The 18,319-nt window shown below is 46.9% G+C and overlaps 2 protein-coding genes across 2 annotated transcripts in view; one reads left to right on the forward strand and one right to left on the reverse strand.

The window, feature by feature from the left end:
• The window catches only part of LCP1 (lymphocyte cytosolic protein 1), a 45,469-nt gene extending 39,862 nt beyond the window's left edge, over positions 1-5,607 (reverse strand). Inside the window, exon 1 of the mRNA XM_083168975.1 lies at positions 5,467-5,607. The gene's annotated coding sequence lies outside the window, so the exon portion shown is untranslated. The remainder of the gene's footprint in view (positions 1-5,466) is intronic.
• The window catches only part of LRRC63 (leucine rich repeat containing 63), a 119,271-nt gene that overhangs the window by 40,024 nt on the left and 60,928 nt on the right, over positions 1-18,319 (forward strand). The gene's annotated exons all lie outside the window — the stretch shown is intronic.

Here is an 18,319-nt window from a genome sequence, read left to right on the forward strand (position 1 = left end):
AATGTCATGTCATTTTGCAGAATGATAGCTGTGCCCCATACTTGCCTACTCTCGTTGAGGTTGTGGGAGACTCCTTATTTTTTGGGTAGTTCCCTGCACCCCTGGAAGAGTAGGCAGATCATCTGCATACCCCTTCCTAGTGAAGTGGGCAGGATGAGAAGATTAACATTGACATTCCAGTGCTGTACGAAGGGGTAGGGCTAAATGGTGAGATTTATCCTCGGACCATGGACCCACAAATTGCTGTTTCACTTGAGTAGGGGGAAGGGGCGAATGATGTTTCCACCACTGAAGTCTGCAGAGGCGTCTTCTCTCTGGCCTAGAGAGGAGTCATCTAAAGAAAGTAAGTATGCTGTGCACTGTTCCCCACAGCCAAGGATTACCCTTATATGCTCCTGGTGAAGCTGGGATACAAACAACCCAGGGAAATGCATTGAGCCTAACACTTGGATCTCCCCACCAGGTTGCCATACCTGACCAGTACATACACATTGGGACCTTGCCTCACCACCTTTGCAGCACCTTTCCTGACAGTTATTTGTGCAACATCATCTTAGGGCTACAGCCTTGCTCCTAAAGGGTGTGGTATCCCGACAGTCATTATCCCGACGTCGGGATCCCAACTGGTCGGACCCAGACAGCATGGTGAGCACAACTAAGCCCCTTGCGGGCTCGCTGCACTTGCCACGCTGCGGGCACGGTGGCTCGCTACGCAAGCCACTTATTCTATTCTCCCTCTGTGGGGGTCATGGACCCCCACAAGGAAAAATAGCAGGTGGCCGTCGGGAACCCGGCTGTCTGTGTTTTGACAGTCGGGATCCTGACGTCGTGTGAATGCCTGTCGGGATCCCGACTGTCAGGACCCCGTCCGGCACCCGCTCCTAAAGCACTACAGAATTAGACTCAGTGGATGGCGAGGAGGACTTGATAATATATCAGCTGCAATTATATTGGAAAATGCCCTTATTCCTTGGACATTGGGGGACATTTACTAAGATGGGAGCTATTTCAGATGGGATGTTGCTATGGGCAACCATTTAGATACTATCTATTATATTCTAGAAGGTGCTAAATAAATAAGAAGTAGATCCTAATTGGTTGCCCATAGCAACATTCCATGTGAAATATAACTCCCATCTTGGTAAATTTCCCCCATTATGCTTACCAATTAATTTCCAGTGGCTTACTTATCATTCATAGTTATTTTTTACATTTATTTAAATGTATTAATAAATCATTTATATTGAGAACTACCGTCTTACTTTTGTGTTCAGCCAGCGCTGGTATATGTGTTTTCCATACCCCTAAATGTGTCTTCTCTGCTCCATTATCTCACTTTAAAAGTCATACATTGACATGTTTACTCTAAATTAAGCTTAGCTGAGAACATCCTCACTCCAGCCATAGATTGGTGCAAACTATGACTAATCTAGAACTCCACCATTTACACTGCATTCTCAAGTGCTCTGAAATTAAGGTGCAACTGTGCTCTTAGCTCAAAGTTTTACTTTTATTGTCTGGCGCATCCAGGGCAGTCGAGAGGAATGCTGGGCCCCGGTAAAATTTTGGGGGTGTGGCCTACATGTGGGAACCTCCCACACTTAGGCCACGCCCCCAAAATGTTTAGAGGAGGGTGAAAGAAAACTCTAAAAACTGTAATCTCACACGCTGTCAGTGAGACACTCATACTAAGCCTGCTGTCAGCACAGCACATTCTGTAGAAATGTGTGCTGCTGTTGCTACCCGGGAGGGACAGAGGGGGAAGGGAGGGGTCGGACCAGGGCCCCTGCAGGGCCCCTCCAGCAAGCCTGGGCCCAGGTAATTAGTACCCTCTCCCCCCCCTCTCGGCTTCCCTGGGCGCATCCCTGCACTGCACCTACTCTACAGCTGTCTGTAGCAACCCCTCATAAGCCTTCGTTCTCCTATCAGGATGCAGTCGCGTGGATGACAGTAAAAAGGTTTCGGTCAACAGGCCGAAAAGGTTGACACAAGTAAAAAGTCCACAATGAAAAGATTGAAATGCATTTTTCATGATTTTTTAAAAAAAAAGGGATTTGTTCATACTTTACCATCCCAGAGCACATGGAGGGGGAATATAATACTGTGCTGAGCGCAGCAAGGCACCGTGTTGGAAGCATGAAGAGCGAAGCAAGCTATGCGAGGGGATGCGGTACACTTATAACAGTTGACGTAGACAAATCCATTTTTGACCTTTTGTCTATGTTGACCTTTTTTGTTGACCTTTGGCCTGTCGGCCGATATTGGTCAACCTAATGACTGCTGACCTTTTCACTGTCGACCTATTCCCCTTCTATCATAGGACACAACATTGCTTATTTTGCAATGGACACCTCCATGATTGCATTGATTACATTACAACAAACATTGCATGTTTATTGCAGTCATTTAGGGGAATAGATTGGGATCACATTGCTGTGTGGCCCTTAGCACTTGCAGTCACAGATTCTGCTATTTATTTTGCTACTGAACCTGAATGGGTGGCTTAGGAACAGTCAGCATTCCTTATCATTTAGATACACATCACTTGGGATGAAAAAAATGCACTCCCCATCTTTCAGGGCCTAGAAATCCATCCACTGTAGGCATAGGCGTGCGCAGCTCATTTTATTAGGGTGTGCACCGTCAAAGGGGTGTGAGTAGCTCCAACTATTTGGCGTGTCTAACACCGCCAATCAGGCGTGTCTTCCGTCATCTATTGGCACTTGCTACAATATAAATGTCTCTCATCCACACCATAATCTCCTGCCTATTTCAGTTTTCATCTTCTAATTACTCTTTGTAACACTAACAGCACATGCAGATAATGTCATACACATATATGGATGACGCAGGTATGTAATAATATGACAGTGGCCTAGCACAATTACCAATGAAAACATACATTATTAATTGATGGGCGCTTCTTTAAATGGAATACAGTTCTAAAGAGCAAAAGTCTTTGGCTAAAGGTATGGCTGGTATTGCGAGCAGCAGGAAGGTGTTCATAGGGGTGGGCACAGCATTAAGGGGTGCCTGTGCACCCTTAACACTCAATGTGCGCACACCTATGACTGTAGGGTTTAAGGGCCCATTTATCACGGATCGCATTTACAATGCAATCTGGGCGGAATATTACTGGCCAGAATCGCAGGATCCAAAAGGAGCCCGTCCCTGCGATGTGCTGAGCTGGGCGCTGGGGGGTCTGCAAATGCGCAGTTAGCGCTGACCCCCCACGATCCCGCTGATCGAACTGCCCCGGCAACAGTGCGCTGTGTCGCCCATAGGCTACAATGGGCTACCTTCATCTCAGAATGGCGGCAGCCCAGGGATGCGAACCGCTGCTGCCCGATGTTGATACATCGGGCAGCTTTGCATCCTCCATAGAAACCTGTGGGGGATGTGGCTGGCGGTGCTGCAGGAGGGATCGCAGCAGGGATCGGAAATTCCTGCTGCGGTCCCTCATGATACATTCAAGGGATAATTAATATTTGCGGCTAACTTTTGGGGATTTAGCCGAAAATATTGAATGACAAATGGGCCCCTTAGAGATTTCTATTGAAAAGGAATGATTTGGGCACTAAAGATACTTCAGCCATACTTGTTTATACATCGCATGATAGTGACTAACCACAACCTTTTCATATGTTGTAGCAAACATTTGGGGAAAATGGCAGAATGCTGTGTATGTAGAGCTTCAGTCTGTTGACTTACTAAGAATCTCTGAGAGAAAATGCCCATAGCAGTGAAGATGGGCTGCCTCAGCATAGAGAGTCTGTGAGGGAGGCATGTTCAACCTTCTAAAGGGGACGGTTATAAAATGTGCCCATAACAAATCATCTTAGCTTCTACCTATCATTTTATAAAATGTACTTGATCAATTATACCTAGAAGCAGATGGTTTGTCATGGGCAACTTCTCCATTTGTCCTCATTAGAAGGTGATAGCCCCCTGTGCCCATACACTAGTAAGATTTATCTTCAGATGTGGCTGGTTGGAACAAAAACATGGTTATGGATCAGTGACAGTTTGTCAGTTTTCCAGCATTTCCAAGCAAATGGTCAACTGTCATTTGCTCTCATCCATAACCAGGTATTTGTTCCAACCAGACAGATCTGCAGATAAATCTGCGTGTGTATGGCCACCTTAACTGTTTAATCAGACAGTGGAGCACCACTAAACCGTTCCACAAACCTACAGATGGAGCCTTCTTCAACTAGCCTTCTCTGGAAAGCCATGGCTCAGCAAGGCCTATTGTACTCAGCTGCTCTATCTGTATGCATTTTGTCAGCGATCAAGGTGAATGACCTCACCTAATGGGACTCTGCCCTAAGACTCCCATGTTCAGTTTGCACAACATTCTATCATTTACATGTAAAGTACAGCATTATTTCCTTATAAATAGCACACATCTAAGAAGGATAAAAGTTCATATGTAAAAATAAACACATCCTGCTAACTACATTAACATTAATAAGTCCCAAAACAATTCTAATGTCATTTTGAACAAGATGAGTTCTCAGGGTACATTGACAACATACAAATTGTCTACATATTTTTATAATTGTACGCACCTTTTTTACAATAGGTGTGTTTGACTGAGACACATAAGATGCAGCAGATGTAAGCCATCAAACACATAGGTTACTGAGCTAGCCAAAATATAAACCTAAGCGAGGATTCAGAGTCAGGCACAAACAGTGGACACTGCTACCTACTGAGTGCAACATTTGCCCTGGAAAATCATTCAGTGCTGCAGAGTTAAATATAAATGCACAACCTCAGTTAAAGCTGTGAAAAGGGCAGGGGAAATGGAGAGGGGGGGAAGGGGGGGTAGTGCCGCCTAGACCAACTGTAAAATGTCCTTCATAGAGCTGGCCAGTATTGGTTAGCAACATGGTATTTGCCCTGAGTGCAATAAAGTAGTAACGTTTGCACCCCTTGCAGTGCCACTTGGCTTGCTTAGCCGCATGCTCTGCACTCATCAAAGCTTGCACCTAACGTTAACTCAGCGCCTTAATGCACAGATGGAGATGTTTTTAGGGCTATGTATCACTGGTTAAGATTACTTCCAAGGCCATCATCTCCAGGGACATATTCGATGCAGTTTCTCATCCAATGTATGTGTATGTCTTTCTCATTGTATATCTTATTACAATGCCACATGCTTTAATATACTATATATGATTTGCTCCTTTGTAGAACCATGCAGGTATAAGGAGAAAGGACGCCACACATACACACAGCACAGAAAGCACTAGTTATTCTAGTGTACTACATATAGTGATACTTTTTTATCAGTTCAAGATAACTTAATTTTCCGATTAATGTTTGTGCTAACTACACAAAATTCCTTTGCATTTACAGAGATGAATGGCTCTCTGGTACTAAACCTGTCTCAATGACAATAATGATTGGCCACCTGTTGATATAAATAAAAACAATGACAATTTATAAATAAAAACTTACCTATTCAGAAAGCGGCTTGTCACTGGTAACACTAGCAGAGTTATCTTGAAAGAACTTTGCTGTTCTAAAAAAATCCTAGTTAAGCTTTATTTTGTGGTTTGTAGAAGGAAGTGACTGACATTGTGTCTTTATATGGAAATAACCGTTTTAACCCTTCCTCTATTTCCAGCACCACCTTAGTCAAAAAGATGTTAACACTGCTACCCACTTCCTAGCTTGGTGGGAGACGACTTTTGCAACTGTTAGTACTATTTGCAAAATGAGACCTTTTGTCTCCTGCATGTCATAATCACTCCCGAGACAATACTGTATATCAGGAAGTCTTCTGCAATTTGTTGCTTCTTTTTGTAAAGTAACATAGTAATGTAGTAAGTAACATAGTACATAAAATAGTAACATAGTAAGTAACATAGAAACAAAGTAAATAACATAGTAAGTAAGGTTGAATAAAGATGTTCGTCTATCAAGTTCAACCCGTTCTAACAAGATTCATTAAGGAGTACATTCTAGCTGTGATAATCTCCCCCAGGATTATACACTATGAATCAACTACTTGGTTGCTTTGGTCATACTTTGGACCTTATTCTGGTCCATTCGCACGGTTGCGTTCGTTCGCACAGGGCCAATGTTTCTTGTTTGCGCATGTGCATTTTTGTGCATCTGCATGCGCTGGGTGCATGCAGCCATGGTAAACAGACTGTTTGCTTGGTGCACGCACCCATCCTTGCAAGCAGAGAGTGTGGGGGCGCATGGCGGCCCATTAGCATATGGGAACGCCCAGTGTTTCTTGGGCATTCTTGTGAGAACGCTGGGCGTTCTCATGCTAATGGGCAGATGACGCGGGGGCGGAGGGTGGGCAGCTGTCATCACCGGATGTCAGCTGCCTGCCCTATTCCCTCAGAATGTGCACGCAGATCTAAGGTTGCTCTGAGCAACTTTAGATCTGCGTGCACGTTCCACATCATTCCTTCCCCCGCAGGCTGTGAATGGATTTTTATGTAAAACATCCATTCGCATGCCGTGTGAATGTATGCGCAGTGCAAATGGTGGACTGGTGTACCACCAGTTCCAAGGCGGGATCTGGTTCACTCGCAAGGATGCGAATTCGCATCCCAGCGTATCAACCAGAATAACCTCCTCTGCCCAATGTTGTCTTCACTAGACCGTATCATGGTGATTATAGCCCTGAATGTTATTACCCATCAAGTACTTTCTTAAATGCACTTTTGTGTTTGCCATCACCTCACCTGGTAGTGAGTTCCACACCTTTACTGACCTCACCATAAAAAAATAAACCGTTCCTTCGGAGGGTACAAAATCTCCTCTCCTCCAGTCTAAGTGGATGCCCTTCTGTCCTGGTTACCAACCTTAAGGTGAAGAGGGTGCTTATATTGCCCCTTGATATATTTATACATATTAACCATGTCACCACATGTGTACATGGATTTCCATCTTCAAATGCCAGCTTCCTGTGAGTCACATGTGAGAGGATTACCATCCATAGGTATTTCAGTATCCCCTCCGAATCAATAGTCACGCATGCACAGAATGTTCGATAATTGCTTGATATGTGACTTCTCTAATTAGCAATCAGTTTTGTATCAGACCCTAAGTGCTGTAGATTCAGTGTTGGACACATAACAAATAGTAAAATGCAACTATTTAAAAAGTTACATTTGTTCAAACTATTGTGTCAGTCCCCTCCATGTACCTGCATCAGATACAGCCAGAATACGCCTGGAAGTATGACATCACTGTGAGTAAAATGCTACAAATCACAGTACACTTGCAATAGTAAGACTGGATAGTGCAGCTAAAAATGGCTCGGAGCATCTGAAATACGAAGCAAAACAGACAAAAATATTATTTTTAATTTATTTCTTTAATGACAACACTTGAAAATATATATGCAGGCTTCCTCTTCTTTAACTTAATATGAATCATTCTTTATATATATTGTTCCATCAGTTTTATTTGTTTTGGAAAGCTGCTTTTCATATTCGTAACCAATAAGACACAGTCATTACAATCATCATCATTGTGCAACTTACATGTGGCTAGGAAGTGACATCACACCAGTCTTCACAATGCACTTCAGAGCCTGAAACAGGAAGTACTGTATGTTAGCACCGGTTTTAGTATGTTTACAGAGCAATTTCTAATTCATTAACAGTGCTATTAAATGATTACTTGGTCTTTTCTGGTACATAAGATGAATTCTATGCATATTACTACACACACTTTTGAGAAAGGATTTGGGCCTTGATTCAACATGACCGGTAGAAGTGGGAAAATCCCTACCAGGCGATTTTTGTGTACTTGTGTATTATCCGGGTGTCCGACTTTTTCATTGCACGTGAAAAAAATCACGTCGCATCGCATACAATCATATCGCATGCATGATTTTATATAGTGTGGCGAGCACAGCGAGCCACCGAGCCCGAAGCGTAGCGAGCCCCGCGTGGGGACACGGAATACATGTGAAGTAATATGCGTCCCCTCGCGGGGGTCGCTACGCTCGCCACGCTCGCCACGCTTCGGGCTCGGTAGCATGCTGCGCTCGCCACACTATATAAGATCGACTCCATGCCGACGTGGATAGTGGGGGTATGAAAAGGTCGGAGGACGCGTACCACCGCCCCTTGCGGGCTCGCTGCGCTTGCTACACTTCGGGTTGGCGTTGATACTGGGGTGGCGTTAACAACAGGGGGCATTTCACATAGTAATCACCCATCAGGGTGGGTGTACAATTAAAAATCGGGTATGGGGGTGCATTTAACATTGTAAACAGGCATCAGGGTGCCTGTACAATGTATTATCGGGTATAATCGCGTCGCATCGCATGCCACTAGTTAAGGCATGCGATGCGACGCAATATTAAAACTGTACACTCCTCCCGGGAAAGGCTCAAAATCGGGTACAATCGCATTGCATCGCATGCCTTAAGTAGTGGCATGCGATGCGATGTATCGGGCGCCCGGATAATACACAAGTACCGATTTTTGCACTTCTGCTCAGCACCCACAAATCGCATGCATGAAGAGTCAAATTGTGATTGCACCTGGAAGAATACAATCGCAGTTTGAGTGATGGGGGGGGGGGCAATGCAGGGTTACGGGTGTGCGGGTCAGACAACACAGCTGTCCGGAGCGGCTGTGTGATGTCACACACAAATAGCTGCACCGCACCTACCTTCACAGCCGTGTTGTGCAGGCATGGGGCTACCCCTATAGTAGGAGTGACATAGCTTACAGCTTTTTCCTATGAAGCCACACCCATTTTGTATAGACTATGCCCCTTTTTTGGACTCAGAAGATTCGCTTCCAAACTTGAATTTGTTGGGAGTTATGGATACAGGTATGAGGATGTGGTCAGCATCCTGGCGGTCATGATGCCGGCATTTAATATACCAACGCCAGCTTACTGACTGCACTGGAACCTCAAATAGGATCCGGATGTTGATGGCGGAATAACAAACACTAGCCACCATCCCAATCGTTGAGTATGCGTGGTGGGCTGCCGTGCGGCCAGTGAAGTATGATTAGGTTTAGGCAATAGTGGGGGACTCAGAGTTAGGTCGCGGGGATGGGAAGGACAGGGTTAGGCTGTGGGGACAGAGGGTTAGGCACTTAGAATGGGGGTTATGATTAGGCTGAGGGGAAGGTTTAGGTGGCGGGGTATGAAAGCTTTATATATGCACTAGCGGTGAGGGACAGGTTCAGGCATTGGGGGAGGGGCAGAGGGTTAGGGTACATTTGGAGCCCTTTCAGGATGTTACATATTGGGATGCCGGGGTCAGTCTTTTGCCTGCTGGGATATCATATGTATCCCACACACCCTGACTACCTGTAATGAGAGGTGCTACTCTGATGACATTTAAGGCCCAATTCAGAGTTGGTCACTGATGTGTGCGCTGTGATCCATACACATGCACAGTCATTCAATTGAATGACTGTGCATGCGTATGGATCATAGCGCAAATGTGCAAGCCCAAATAGCGCCGGAAATTGCAAGAATTGCAATCTCCTAACAATTTCACGTACCACCCCCAAAGTCGACCCTTTGGGGGTGGTAATGGGACATTTTCTGGGAGTGTCAGAAAAATGCAGCATGCCCAGTTATTTTAAGAGAGGGTGTGTGACATTAGCACCGACCTCAATTAGCCTGGGAGCACTTATCATTTATTCAAAGATGAATATTTATTAAAAAACAATATAATAAACTTAAGAAAAAATTCTGTTACTCTTTACCTAGCACGGCGCCCACGATTTTGATCGTGGGCATCGCAGGTAAAAAAATCGCGGCCATTGAATGCACTAAAAATCAGGTGCGACGCGACCGACGCGATTCCCGCGATTTCCCATAGGGAACAATGTTAAATTTCTCAATTGACCCAATTTTACTGTTCAATGCCTCAATTGACACGATTTTTCCATAGGAAACAATGTTAAATGGCCCACAGAGGCCAAATAGCCACCCTGAAGTGTGAAATGGCCCCCACAATTGTTAACGCCACCCCACGATCAACGTGAACCCGAAGCGTGGCGAGCGCAGCGAGCCCGCAAGGGGCGGCGGTACGCGTCCTACGACCTTTTCATACCCCCACTATCCACGTCGGCGTGGAGTTGAGAATAGAATAGTGTGGCGAGCGTAGCGAGCCACCGAGCCCGAAGCGTGGCGAGCGCAGCGAGCCCCGCGAGGGGACGCGGATACCTTCACAGGTAAACGCGTCCCTTCGCGGGCTTCACAGGTATCCGCGTCCCCTCGCGGGGCGCGCTGCGCGCGCCACGCTTCGGGCTCGGTGGCTCGCTGCGCTCGCCACACTATTTTATTCTCAACTCCACGCCGACGTGGATAGTGGGGGTATGAAAAGGTCGTAGGACGCGTACCGCCGCCCCTCGCGGGCTCGCTGCGCTCGCCACACTTCGGGTTCACGTTGATCGTGGGGTGCCGTTAACAATTGTGGGGGCCATTTCACACTTCAGGGTGGCTATTTGGCCTCTGTGGGCCATTTAATATTGTTTCCTATGGAAAAATCGTGTCAATTGAGGCATTGAACAGTAAAATTGGGTCAATTGAGAAATTTAACATTGTTCCCTATGGGAAATCGCGGGCATCGCGTCGGTCGCGTCGCACCCGATTTTTTAGTGCATTCAATGACCGCGATGGGCGCCGTGCTAGGTAAAGAGTACCAAAATTCTTTATAAAAGAGCATGACAGTATTTCTAGAGAAAGTATTTCATGCGTCAGGATAGCGGATTGCAAAATGTTTGCAATTGACTCGCAGATATACACAAAGTGGCTTTTCACTCTGGAAAGTGGCTAACCACAGTGGGTAATCATCTGCGAATTTGCAGATGAGCAATCAGGTCTGACTCATAAGGGGATATTCAATCACCGGCGAGCATATCCCATCTGGGGAGATGGCCGCCGGGCCCTATTCAATGCTATCTTAATTGACAGCATTGAACAAGGGATCTCGCAGAACGAGCCCGACTTCACAAGCAGTCGGGTTCGTTCTGCCGAGAACGGCCGGGAATTGCTGAGCTCACGGCCGCAGCTCGAATATTCCCGGCCACTTCTCATGGCCATGCCCCCTTCTCGCCCCATAGCAGGCGAGACATTGAATCCCGCCTGCTTGTTCTCGGCTGACCAGCTCAACAGCCATGACCCACAGATTGAATACCCCCCATAACCTTGGCCACTATTATGCAAAAAAATGTTTTAACTTATTGCAAAATTGGCCACAATTTAAATGTTTAATATGTGATGTGCAGATACTAAGGAGTGACTAGTATAAAGACCCTCCATACATTGCCGTGATTCACATACAATTGTGTCTCTTTATATGCAATTGCGCCGATCAATCACATGAAAACATCAGGGCCGGCGCTACCACTAGGCAGCTTTAGGCAGCTGCCTAGGGCGCTGGCCACTGGAGGGCACCCATTATTATTATTATTATTATAATTTTATTTATAAGGCGCCACAAGTGTTTCGCAGCGCCGTACAAAGGAACAATACAGGGAGACAAAAACTTGGCATAACATTGAATAAATAACAAAAATACAGTACAAATAAAGAGCACCACAGTTCAATACACATTACAGCTTAAATGTAAGTAGTGAGGACCCAATCAACATACAACTAGAGGCTTGAGGCCAATGATGGAGATGAGTATGAAGATGGTCACTGAGTGTTGGAGTAAAGGAGAGCTGTGAGTGAAATGTGAAGAGAAGTGGGCTTTGACAACAGGAGGGAAGAGGGCCCTACTCGGAGGAGCTTACAATCTAGTAGGAAGGGGAGACAGACAGATTACAAGAGGTGCAAGCGAGGGGGTGGTGGTTAGATAGCAGGATGTAAACAGGAAACAGGCAAGGGGTCGGAGAACCAGCTGGTTTATGCAGTGGAAGGGTACGCTTTGATGAATAGGTGAGTTTTCAGTGCCCGTTTGAAGCTTTGCAAGGTCGGGGAGAGTCTAATGGAGCGAGGGAGTGCATTCCACTGAAGGGGTGCAGCACGGGCAAAGTCCTGTACTCTAGCATGGGAAGCAGTGATCAGGGTGGAGGAGAGACGACAGTCGTCAGCTGACCGTAGAGGGCGGGAGGGTGTATGAATGGAGATGAGGTTAGAGATATATGGAGCAATGGAATTAGAGATGGCCCTGTATGTGAGTGTGAGGTGTTTGAAGAGGATTCTGTAGGGGAATGGAAGCCAGTGCAGATTTTGTTGAAGGGGAGTAGCAGAGTTAGAGCGGCGGGAGAGGAAGATAAGCCTGGCTGCAGCATTGAGGACAGATTGGAGAGGAGCTAGTTGGGATTGAGCGAGGCCAGTGAGAAGAGCATTACAGTAGTCAAGCCGTGAGATGACTAATGAGTGGATGATCAGCTTAGTTGCACTCTGTGAGAGAAAGGGCCTGATGCGAGCAATGTTGCGTAACTGGAACCGGCAAGAATGGGCCAGGGCTTGGATGTGGGGTGCAAAGGAGAGGGAGGAGTCAAGTGTGACACCCAGGCAGCGGAGTTGGGGAACAGGGGAGATGATGGTGTTGTTAACAGTGATAGAGATATTAGTAGGGGGCATAGCTCTGGGTGGGGGAAAGATAATAAGTTCGGTTTTGTCCATATTCAGCTTCAGAAATCGCTCAGACATCCAGGTAGAGATGGCAGCGAGGCAGTTGGAAACTTGAGAGAAAACAGTGGGGGACAGATCAGGAGAGGAGAGGTAGATTTGGGTGTCATCTGCATAGAGGTGATATTGGAAGCCAAAGGAGTTAATGAGTGCACCCAGAGAGGAGGTGTACAGAGAGAACAGAATGGGGCCAAGGACGGAACCCTGAGGGACCCCGACAGGAAGGATAGAAGGTGGTGAGGTAGAGCCAGAGGCAGAGACTGAGAAGGAACGGTTGAAGAGGTAAGAGGAAAACCAGTTGAAGACTGTGCCAGAGAGGCCAATGTTTTGGAGTGTGTGGAGGAGGAGAGGGTGATCCACAGTGTCAAAGGCAGCAGATAGGTCCAAAAGGATAAGCAGGGAGAAGTGACCCTTGGATTTGGCTGACAGCAGGTCATTGGTGACTTTCACTAGGGCAGTCTCAGTGGAGTGAAGTGGGCGAAAGCCAGATTGAAGGGGATCTAGGATGGAGTGGTCAGACAGGTAGCTTGTGAGACGCCTGTAAACCAGCCGTTCTAGTATTTTAGAGGCAAATGGGAGAAGAGAGATAGGGCGGTAGCTTGTGGGAGATAAAGGGTCCAGGTTAGGTTTTTTAAGAATAGGCGAGACCAGAGCGTGTTTGAAGGGTGAGGGAAAGATGCCAGTAGAAAGAGATAGGTTAAAGAGGTGAGCAAGGTGGGAGCAGCCAGTGGGGGAGAGGGAACTGAGGAGACGGGAGGGGAGAGGGTCCAAGGGACAGGTAGAGGGGGGAGAGGATGAGATGAGTGAGCGGACTTCCTCAGCTGTAGTAGGGCAGAAGGATGACAGAGTGGGGTAGTTGGTAGGGGAGGATGATTGGGGTGGGTGGGCTGCAGAGGGGGTATGGAAGGAGATATCATGTCGGATTACCTCAATTTTAGAGAGGAAGAAGGAGGCAAAGTCAGTGGCAGTGAGGGATGAAGGGAGGAGGGGTGGTGCAGGGCGAAGTAGAGTGTTGTTCAATCCAACATGTAAAGGAAGCAGCAGGTCCCATGAGCGGCTATCACTTTTCTCCCAGCACCATGCTCTAAAGAAAAATTATTTCTGCGGTGCCTGGGAGATGTGAGAGGGGAGATGTGGAAGCAATTGAGCAGCAGCAGCAGCCTGCATCCACTAGCAGCAACCCCGCCAGCGGCACTCCCATCAGGCGGCTCAATCCCCTCCGACGCTACAATCCCCCTTTTTCAGAAGCCGCCTACATCATACCACTTTTACACCAGAATGCCGGGTAGGACCCGGGAAATTGAACCCGGGAAATTACCAGGGCATGCCCTGCCTCAGACCCCATTTACACTGCACTTCAATCCAGGTTATTCCCGGGTAATGCCCTTTTACACTGAGAACGGATCAGCCCTGCCTTTCCTTGCTGCTGTCATTAAAAAAATGGATTTTTGGCCTGTTGATGAGGTCACAACAAATGGAACATGACACTCCTCAAGTTTTTTTGCTTTATTAAGCTGAAAATATGCATAAAATCATCATACATTGGAATCTTTATAGATGTAATGCATTCTCATAAAGAAAGATGAAGATGCGTATGAATTCAAACGTGTAACACACTGGGACACACTGTGTGACAGCCAGCGTGTGTTCCTGCAGATGAGGCTGTAAACTCACTGGGGAGAGTGCTTCCAGCACAGACTGTTGCTGTAGTGTAGGGCACAGTCTGCACACAGCGTGGTAACGCTGCTTCTGCTGCTGCTCCATGTGCCCTGTGCGGTAGAAGCACCAATCAGCTCTTCGTGGCCTTCTCCCTGCTAAATAACCCGGACAATGACCATTTACACAACCCTGAGCCCCGGATAAGCCCCGTGTCCGACCCTGAACATTTGCCGGGTCAGATCCCCGGGAAACAGGACCCGGGTTATTTTTTTTCAGCCCATTTACACCATGCCCTGCCCCTGACTGGAGAGGCAATATCCCGGGTCCAACCTCTGGTGTAAAAGGGGTATCAGAGGGTTAAGCTTCCCAGCCCCCCAACCTTCCTCAGAGGCAGGGCGCTGCTGACAGATCTTGCCTGCTGCAGTAGGCAAATGTTTTGCCTAGGGTGCCAAAAAACCTTGCACCGGCTCTGTAAAACATATACATTGCATGTGATTGTCCGATGCGATGCATGGTACTGTGCACATCGCATCAGAGCCTGCGCGTCGTACCGGCTGCAGAAGCAATCTGTTGTATTGCATCTGAGCTGGACAGGCTTGGCTGGGATCGCATGGGATATACCACATGGGAAGGTCCAGGATGGCTTGATGACCCCTGTGTATGCCCAGCCGAAGAAATTACCTATGTGGACTGTGGAAAATTCTCACATAAAGGCTTGGTGAAGCTGATGTCACTCCTCATTGATTATCCTACCTGTACCAAAGGGTTATTGGCTTTGCTCAGTGCCAGATTAACAATAGGGTGGATGGAGTTGCAGCTCTAGGCCTCGACATAAAAACAGGCCCATCATCATGACAACAGGGAGATCTCCAGCCAAACATAAGGGTACTTGTGTATTATCACCGCGCCCACAATGTGCATCGTAGGGCAGGTCATCGCATCGCATTGCATACCATATAGCGGCATACGATGCATGCGATGCGATGTGATGCATTTTTTAATTGTACAAGCACCCTGATGGGTGCTTACAATGTGAAATGCCCCCCCATTGTCAACGCCACCCCCAGTATCAACGCCAACCCGAAGCGTGGCGAGCACGCGAGGGGCGGCGGTACGCATCCTCCGACCTTTTCCACCCCTACTATCCACGTCAGCATGGAGTTGACTTTAGATAGTGTGGCGAGCGCAGCGAGCCACCGAGCCCGAAGCGTAGCGAGCCCCGCGAGGGGCCGCGTATTACTTTACATGTATTCCGCGTCCCCTCGCGGGGCTCGCAGCGCTCGCCACGCTTCGGGCTCGGTGGCTCGCTGCGCTCGCCACGCTATATAGATTCAACTCCACACCGACGTGGATAGTGGGGTTATGAAAAGGTCAGAGGACGCGTACCGCCGATGACGTTAATACTGGGGGTGGCGTTGACAATGGGGGGGCATTTATCATTGTAAGGAACCATCAGGGTGCTTGTGCAATTAAAAATCGTATACCATCGCATCGCATGACATTTAATGGCATACGATGCGATGCAATATTTTATTGTACAATATCGCGTCACATCGCATACCATCGTATACCTTATTCAGTGTAATGGTATTACGATGCGATGGGAGACGTGATAATACACAAGTACCAACATAAGCTAGTAACGTGGTTGGCCAAGAATTATAAGTATTGAAATTGCATTCCTATTTACAAATGTATTTCATTTTGTAGTTTTAGATATTTAAGGAGACACTGGGGCTTATAGTGTATGGGTTTTACATGGCATTGGCCTCTTCCACTTTTCAGGCCCATTAGTTCCTTAATCCGGCCCTAGCTCTGCTACTGTAAGTTTCTGCCTTTTGCTTCCCTATATATGTCATCATGATCACGTTATCACCAGAGGTGCCAAGGCTGAGTCACTTAAATCCACTCACTTTTAAAGAAGCTACAGCAATAAATCAACAGGATGCAGCTGGCAAACATACAATGAAGACTTCACCTTACTGTCTCCATACTTCACAACACAACCCTCTCCAGGAGGGACAGAATGCTCTATTCCTGGACTTCCCTCTTCCCATCACCTGTGATGAAACACCTTTCTTATCACTACACATGTTCAAAGCAGGTGATGGCAATCATACATTAAGAGGGAAGTCGAGAAACAGGGCATTGTGTCCTCCTGGAGAGGGTCATGTTGGGAGCCATGAATACTGTAAGGTGAAGTCTTCATTGTTGTTTGCCAGCTGCATCCAGTTGATTTATTGCACATTTTCTTGTCTAGTACTTTTTCAATATTGCACAAACAAGTCAACTGATTGGCAGGTTTAAATGATATATGTTCCATTTGTTGCCATCTTAAGCGTATGTGCAGACGTTCATAAACAGTCATATAAAGTTGACTTTTTTTCTCTTAGATACAAAATACAAAAATAAATAAAGAATACACAATAATACAGAGAACATTCATAGCTGAAATCATGAAATGAAAAAAGTGTGTATTGTGTAGAATATCATGCCATTGGCTTGATTTCAGTGCATTTAGGACAAGTTATGGAAAAAATTAGTATACCTCATGCTACCTGCTACAACTGTGCAGCAGGTGCAATGTACTGGTCCTTGAGGACTAAATGGCCCACTGCTGCCTCTGCCACCCTCTTCCTGTCACCCACTGTTTATCCCTGTCACAGTCTGCCTCCCCCTGCCACCCACTGCCATGTTACACATTGTGAACGTGGATTGGAGTGGAGGAGGAGGGCACAAATTATATTTTTTACCCTGGGCTCAACACTGTCACAAACTTGTGGTGCACTACCACTCGGGGATTGGCTAGACCTGACACAGGGGCGCGGAGTCTAACCGTGCCGGGGGTTTTCTGCCAGTGACCCCTCCAAGCGGGATATGGGCTTCTGCGGCATCCGACACGTCGGTCGCGGCCCCCTGGTCAGGTTACCCGTATGAGTGGCAGTAGCTTGTGAAATATGGAGCGTGGTCGTCAAGCCGGGTCAGTAACAGGTGGACAGAAACGATACCAATGGATGCAGCAATGATTAGTCAGAGTCAGGCCGGGTCATACACAGGAAGGCACAGGATGCGGTACACAGGGAGCAGGCAGGAGGATGGTCACAGAACAAGCCAAGGTCATACACAGGAATCACTGGACACGGTACCGGAGGATCAGGCAAGAGAATGGTCAGGAACAAGCCGAGGTCAGATGCTATAATCAGAAGTCCGGAATAGAACAAGGCACTGGAACGCTGGAGCTGGTGTGAACCTATACTCTGGCTGCTTCTGTCTCCCAGAGACTGCCTTTTATAGGAAGCACAGGGAACTCACAGGTGAACTAATCAATGGGCTGAGCATGCTCAGTTTACACTGAACTCTCCTGCAGGAGAGAGTTACCAGGTGCTACTAATTAGCTGAGCTCAGATCTCACAGCACAGTTCAACTATACAGAGCTGTCAGCAGCATGAGACAAAGCCAGCAGGATTTGACCAGCAGGTAACTGAAATACATGCATATTGTGACATTACCTCCCCCTCTAGGGGTGGGCTCCGAACACCCCATAAGAAAATTTTTAGGGTCGTCTGCGGTGCTTTGTCTTTTTGGAAGATCGCTTGGATCTGGTCGATTGATGTGCGACCTTTGGGTCTACAAAACAGGCTCTGGCCAACACTAGACCCCCCAGAAAGGGAGCGGCATCGTGTTCAGAATCATAATCTGAGTTGGAGTCTAGTTCTGGGGTGCAGATCAAAGACTTTTTGGCTGATGATTCACTGAGACCATGAAGTGCTAGAGAGCCGACACGAATGCCCCTAACTGTTGAGTTCTTTGATTCAGATCTTGGTAAAAAAAAATTCCCAGAAGCACTAGTAGTCTCCGCATGCCATCTAGATGACCTATGGTTTTAAAGAGGCATGGACAGACTTTCAACCAAGGAAGATGAAGGAGTCTTTGATCCAAATTTGTCAATCACGGCCCTGGAGAATAATATCAGATCTCGCAGTCGAGGATCATTAGCTTCCACAAGTGGATTGACCCATTCTAGTGCTTCTCCTCGGAAGGATAAGATCATATATTTTACAAT

Source organism: Crinia signifera, chromosome 2 (assembly GCF_055691185.1).
Source record: "Crinia signifera chromosome 2, ASM5569118v1, whole genome shotgun sequence".
In the NCBI taxonomy this organism is placed as follows: domain Eukaryota; kingdom Metazoa; phylum Chordata; class Amphibia; order Anura; family Myobatrachidae; genus Crinia; species Crinia signifera.